Here is a 7,500-nt window from a genome sequence, read left to right as displayed (position 1 = left end):
GAGGGGATAACAATGGCTTGTTGTGTGAGTTATGTGGTGTATTGATGTATCAGGAGATCTTTTCATATATGTGTTGAGAGAGAGAGAGAGAGAGAGAGAGAGAGAGAGAGAGAGAGAGAGAGAGAGAGAGAGAGAGAGAGAGAGAGAGAGAGCCCACTGCAGGTTTCTCTCTGAATGTATGTAAAGATCCCCTGGGATGAGAGTGCCCTGTTGCAGTGGTGGGAAGTACGAGCAGTCTGAATAAAGATGCACTAAGTCATAATATTATATAGCACAACAAGCTCACATATGGGCAAAGCTTTATGCGCTGTTACGATATGGCACATTATATCATTTCAGCAGTCACAGTGAAAAGAGATTTTTGTAAATAATTGATGACTTGAATGTAAGAGTATTCTGTAAAAAAACAAGGCTAAACATATATTAGTTGAGTGACAGTGTGGTTTTCATCCATCATTTTTTGTTTGGGATGTGAAATGAAGCGTATTGAATTATTCATTCATTTTGTTTTTTTCTTTTTTGAGTTTTTTTCCCTTTTTGTGATGGTGTTACTGAAAAAGTTGTTTTTTCTGTAATTGCTCTTTTTGCTATGGCTTTCCGACGAATTTGTTACGGAAGCCATAAAGTTGTTTTGCTAGAGTGTGTGAATGCAAACTCCCTAATTAGAGATGGGAGTATTTGATGATATTTGGGATACATCAAATTTCACTTAATCCAGCTCACTATTTATTCATCCACACACATTATGTGGTTTCGTTTTCCACATCAATAAAATGTGCCTTTTTTTCTATAATGAATGTTCATCTCAAATAAATAAAACCCCACAAAAAGCAGAAAATACTCAGTGTTGCTTTTCCAAATGATTGAAAGACACATCTTAAAATATACTGTACTGTAGATCTTTAGCAATGTCTCCATTTCTTTATACAATTACAGCATATACTGTATGTAATGTGTAGCTACAAGTGTGGACATAAGAACTGGTAGATATTGTTCATTATGTGAATGTTTATATGACAACTTCAGTGGTGCATGAAAGACAGATAATGGCCCTCGTACATGCCACACCACCTGCTCTCACTTCCAAGCCAGTGATAGTTGGTGTTTTATGTCAGTGTGTGAGTACCCATGAATGTGTGTGTGTGTGTGTGTGTGTGTGTGTGTGTGTGTGTGTGTGTGTGTGTGTGTGTGTGTGTGTGTGTGTGTGTGTGTGTGTGTGTGTGTGTGTGTGTGTGTGTGTGTGTCTCCGTCTGCATCTGTGTATATGGGTCTGTATTTGTGTGTGTCTTTGTGTGCCGTTATGTGTCTAGGTGTGTGCAGTGTGTATAGTGTGTAGTTTGTGTGTATGTGTCTGTGTGTGTGTGCATGGATATCAGTGTGTGTGGGTGTGTGTGTCTGTGTCTGTGTGCATGTGTGTGGAGTAGTTGGAGTCTGGAAGTTGGTGGGGTGTGTATGTGTGTGTGTCTGCGTGCGTGTGTATCAGTATGTGTGTGTATCAGTGTGTGTGCTGTATGCGTGGGTGGAGTAGATGGAGTCTGGAGGCTGGTGGTGTGTGTGTGTATCAGTGTGTGTGCTGTATGTGTGGGTGGGGTAGTTGGAATCTGGAGGCTGGTGGGGTTGCTTTGTGCCCATGATGGACGGGCTGGTGTTTGCTTTGTTGGCCTAATGTTCTGTGGTTACTATTTAATGGAAGCCAGACATCCAATTAGTGCCTGCACAGCTCTCTGCCTCTCTCTCTCTCTCTCTCTCTCTCTCTCTCTCTCTCTCTCTCTCTCTCTCTCTCTCTCTCTCTCTCTCTCTCTCTTGCTCAGCACATCAGTGGAGAAACGCTGACTGCTCATCCGACACCCTGATAGAGAGAGAGAGAGGGAGAGAGACTTTAATTTTGTTTCGTGTCAACCATGGTAACATTGCTTCAATGAGTCATAAAGCTACCTTTGAATTGAATCGAGAAAGAGAGGAGAGATATTCGGTGCTTACACAAGTTTTATTAGCAACAAACACACTACGTACAGAGGACTTGTGTACATTATTGCATGATAATATATGACGTATTGGTATGACATGCCTTCAAAAAATATTGAAGGAAAATAATGCATGAAACAGAAATATAAGATAATCTTCCCATCTTCTCTAGTCCCATTAGCAGCCAAGCCACAGCTCCGTTGTGGAGCTTAAGCCGCGTTAGCAGATCTGTACTGTAAGATGCGTGATCAAAACATTTGTCACAGTAGCACAGCAGCAACAAGACATGCTGAGTAGATTGGGCATAATCTACTCGTTTCCAAGTCCAATGATGGCTACAGTACACACACATACAGCCATGTGCGCATGTACATACACGCGCACGCACACGCACACACACACACACACACACACACACACACACACACACACACACACGCACGCACACGCACACACACACACACACCATCTTGTTGACTCACTTGTGTGGGCAGTGTGTGTGTGTGTGTGTGTGTGTGTGTGTGTGTGTGTGTGTGTGTGTGTGTGTGTGTGTGTGTGTGTGTGTGTGTGTGTGTGTGTGTGTGTGTGTGTGTATGTGTGTGGGCAGTGTGGTGTGGTATTATGTAAGTGCCATGTTCCCTCTGGGCCATTGCATCACTGGCAGATAATCCCAATCTCGTATTGCACTGTATGTCTGTCTGTGGCACAGGGCACGATCTCTGGGGGAAACAGACACACACACACACGCACACACACACACACACACACACACACACACACACACACACACACACACAGGTAACACTTCCAAATAAGGGGCCATAATTAACAGTAAAGTAGCTACAACCTAATACTTAAGTAAGGGTTAATAATCATTACTTAATGCCACATTAGACACATATTAATTGTTATTAATGCATTAGTAAGCAGTTACTTAACTATGAGATAAATATTACCTTGTGTTACAAGTTAATGACATATTATTATTTAACTAATAGATAAGTAAGGGCACAGTTAATAGTTAAGTAGCTATCAGGTCATACTTAACTAAGGACCAAAATGAACACTTACTTAATACAAAAGTAAGGCATAACTAATGGTTAATTATTAATACATAAATGTTGGGTTTTGGGACCCTTATATTACAGTTGGCTGAGGATAACTAATGGTTAATTAATAGATAGATATTGGTGTTTGGGACCCTTATTAGAGTTGGCTCATAAGTTGGCTCATAAGTTCATAGCATATAATTATTTAACTAATAGATAAGTAAGGGTACAGTTAATAGTTAAGTAGCTATTAGGTCATACTTAACTAAGGACCTTAATTAACACTTACTTAATACAAAAGCAAGGCATATCTAATGATTAAATAATACCGAAATATTGTTGTCTGTAGATTGCGTACCCATCATGCACTGCTCTTGGAGCTAATATTCTCAAACATTAACCTAATTACCACAAAGGAATGGTTTAGTTTAGCTTCAAAACTATTACTCTTCATAATGTTCTGCATTTATTGTAGGGTTTTTACCATTAAAACTAATAAGTGGTACATGAAAAAATTACATCTCATCACCCCACCATCATTGAGAAGTGTACATCCAATCCTTGCTATATAATGGCTCCTGTTGCCACTATTACAGTGATTTGAATGAGTGAAAACTAGATGTCACAGTAGATTAATTACTTAACTATTAGGTATGCTCAGCCAACTCTATTATAAGGGTCCCAAACACCAATATCTATCGATAAATTAACCATTAGTTATCCGCAGCCAACTCTAATATAAGGGTCCCAAACACCAATATCTATCTATTAATTAACCATTAGTTATCCTCAGCCAACTCTAATATAAGGGTCCCAAAACCCAATATTTATGTATTAATTAGCCATTAGTTATGCCTTACTTTTGTATTAAGTAAGTGTTAATTTTGGTCCTTAGTTAAGTATGACCTGATAGCTACTTAACTATTAACTGTGCCCTTACTTATCTATTAGTTAAATAATAATATGCTATTAACTTGTAACACAAGGTAATAGTTATCTAATAGTTAAGTAACTGCTTACTAATGTTCAACATATGCATTAAGTAAGGGTTAACGTTCGGCGAGAAGGTCGCTACCGTGGAATAGCAGCACGACAGAGAGAATCTTTAGACCCCGACGCGGAGCGGAGGGGTCTTGTTCTCTCTGAAGTGCTGCTATTCCACAAAGCGACCGACTCGCTGAACGTTAACCCGCTTATTATATGGATATACTTAAATGATTCACACATGGCGGGGACATTTCTTTAGGCCTATTTAATGTTAAGTTTATTATAGTTTTTAATGGCAAAAGATTGTTGCTGCGCAAAACAAAACAGTGCCGTTGTGGAACACCGCTAGGCAACAGCTAGGTAGCCAGGACAACAGGTGTTTTCTATCACAGCAGCTGATTAGAGTCTTGTTGAAAAGTCGCTTTAGCAGTGAAAAGTCTTGTTGCCATTGACAGCGGTCTGTTATAGACCAACCCGTCCGTTATCGAAAAATAACAGACGTGCGAACGTTGGGGAGCCCCGTTGAAATGAATGGAGCATTCGACTGATGACGTCACAACCATATAATAATAACAATTAATATGTGTCTTATATGGCGTTAAGTAATGATTATTAACCCTTACTTAAGTATTAGGTTATAGCTACTTTACTGTTAATTAGGGCCCCTTATGTGTTACTACATGTATTTCAGTAGTGCTTTATGACTGTTTAGTGTAGTCAGTAATGGGTGGCATAGCCGCATAGGTGTGTGGGGGGCATAGGGGTAACAGTTTAACTTAAATTAGACTAATTTAATGGGTGTAATTTTAGGTGTGGATGGTGGAGACATGTCCATACCAATTTTGAGGTAAACCCAGCTTGTCCCCACCACTTTTTCACAAATATAATGCAAAAATAGCATAGGCCTACCTGGACAATTAGCCATACTGATGTCCCCACAACTTTCCAAGCCAAACCTACACCTGTAGGGGTAAGTGGCAGGTGGCCACCCAATGTGCCGATGAGCACCAAGGGCATCCCTGCTGGGTGCCACTCCTCAGGGCTGGTCACTGAAGTATTGACGGCAGCAGGGAAGCTGAGAGGGGGTGACAAAGGGGTCAGTAGTTGTCCTGGGCCCAAGGGATGGGGTAGGGGGGGATTTTGACTCCCCATTACTCTGTATGCAGGGCCGTTGACAGCTTTCGCTGGGCCCAGGACAGGGCTGGACTGGCCATCTGGCGTACCGGGCAATGCCCGGTGGGCCCTCGTGCGTCTCGGGCCCTCCCAGGGCCCGAAATAATAATAAAAATATATAACAATTCGTTTTTATTGTCTGCACCCGCAAAAAATGACACATCGGCGCCCATTGGATGCTTCTTCTGATGCACATTGGGCTGGTCCAATGAAACACTTCGTTTCTCTAAGGCCCTCCCCTCCTTACAGACCCCCACTTAACAAAACTAATCGTCACCTCAATAGTAGTTGACGACCACCTGGCTTAAACCCCGACCAGCCGTACCATTGTCATAGGGAATCGTTACGCGCTCACTTGACCTGCTGTGAACGCTCTAGCTATTTGTGTTGTTGTTGGCATTGCAGTGTGTAGGCTATGCTGGAGGTCTACGCGATACGACTTGGTTTTGCTGTGGTGAAAAAATGGCGAGTGTCCGGAAAAAAACACTTGTCAGACGTTGACAATCTGAGCCTCTTTTGAAGAGTCTCAATCTGCATTACAGTTCATGCCTAGATAACAACTTTTGGTTTTGGGGCGCATTGGGAAAGGGGGGCGTGTTGTCAACATGCCATTTAGTAAGCAGGCTCACTGACTGTATGGACTGGATCAAATTGAAGCACATTCAACCTAGGAAATTATTATTTCTACGTGATTTTATTATTATTATTAGATTTGGGGTGTGTGTGTGTGCGTGTTAGTGAAATATTGCTTTGAAAGTCCACCTGGGAAACTCCCATTGTGACACTCCACTCTTAATGTGTTTGGGTCTGTGGGACCCATTTTCAGTTTTTGCTTAAGGAAAATGGTATGGATACTTTTTCAAATATTGAGATTCACTGGTCAGGGCTCATAATCAGGAAAATAAAGTTAGTTGTCCTCTCTATCCCCTACCCTCGAACATAGGCTACTCAGAACTTCAGAAGCAGTATGAAGGGAACATGGTGCACAGCAGTTTTTTTCTTCCTTTCAGCCCAGGTCCAGTGGGCAAGAATATCTTCTGTGTAACAAAAACATGACTACCATATAAAGGCCTATACATTATACATACATTATATGTCTGTATATATACGCCGAGACAATGTCATCACATAGGCCTACTGATACCGATATACCGATAGAGGCACTGGGCCCTCAGGAGTCAAAAATTGCCCGGGCCCTTTTCAGATCCCAGTCCAGCCCTGGCCCAGGACAAATCATCTGAAAGGGATCTGAAATACATACAATATAATGGGGACGGAATTCCAGGCCCCCTATCATCCTGGGCCCGGTAGAACATACCCCTTTGTCATCCACCCCCCATCCCCCCTGTCAGCAGGCCAGCTTGGTGTTGGCGGCGGCAGCAGGAGAGCCCCGCACTCTTCTAAACCAGTGTTTCTCAACCTTTTTTTAGGCGAGGCACCCTTTCAAGTCGTGAAAAATGTCAAGGCACCGTGACCCCAAACCAACAAGCCATAACATGGTATCGCATCCGATACCACAAAAGCTTAGAAAAGTAACACATTTGGAGACGTCACACGACCTACGTTCGAAGTTGCAGCGGACTGGGGCGACCTATATTTACTTTATTGTGCGTAAATGGCAGATGAAAGATTCCACTGACTAGCATTAACTTATCATATAACTTATCATATTAACTTAACTTATATATTAACTTAAATTATATTAAATAATTTTATTTATCTCAATGATTACAAAATCATGATTCAGTTGTGGCTCAGTCCACTGTCTATATTAAATACATAGATGGACCAGTGGACCATCACATCTACGTAAATTGAGGGCTATGGTATCTCTGAAAAATCAACAATTAACAACAGCATTGACCATCGAGGACTGTTGGCCCACCGGGAAAATGCCCTGTACAGTATAGTATGCCAGATGACCAGTCCAGCCCTGGCTGAAAAACAAATGGATAGCCCCTCGACAAGAGCAACAGATGCAGCCCCACAGTAAACAAACAATCTCATTGGCCTGCTGAGGGCTGTATACAAAGCAACAACAACAACAACAACAACAGCGGATGCCAAAAACTAGGAGAAAAAAACACACACTTCAAAGCCAGGGTTCATTGACGATAAAATACGACTCTCATGTCATTGATGTTGGTGGTTCCGGGGTTTTATTATAGCAGATGAATGAATGACACAGATTGACATTTGGTGTGTGTGTGTGTGTGTGTGTGTGTGTGTGTGTGTGTGTGTGTGTGTGTGTGTGTGTGTGTGTGTGTGTGTGTGTGTGTGTGTGTGTGTGTGTGAATGAGGGATTCAGTGAGAGAAAGGGAGAGAG

Source organism: Engraulis encrasicolus, chromosome 3 (genome assembly GCF_034702125.1).
Source record: "Engraulis encrasicolus isolate BLACKSEA-1 chromosome 3, IST_EnEncr_1.0, whole genome shotgun sequence".
Classification (NCBI taxonomy): domain Eukaryota; kingdom Metazoa; phylum Chordata; class Actinopteri; order Clupeiformes; family Engraulidae; genus Engraulis; species Engraulis encrasicolus.
Note: the sequence above shows the minus strand (reverse complement) of the source record.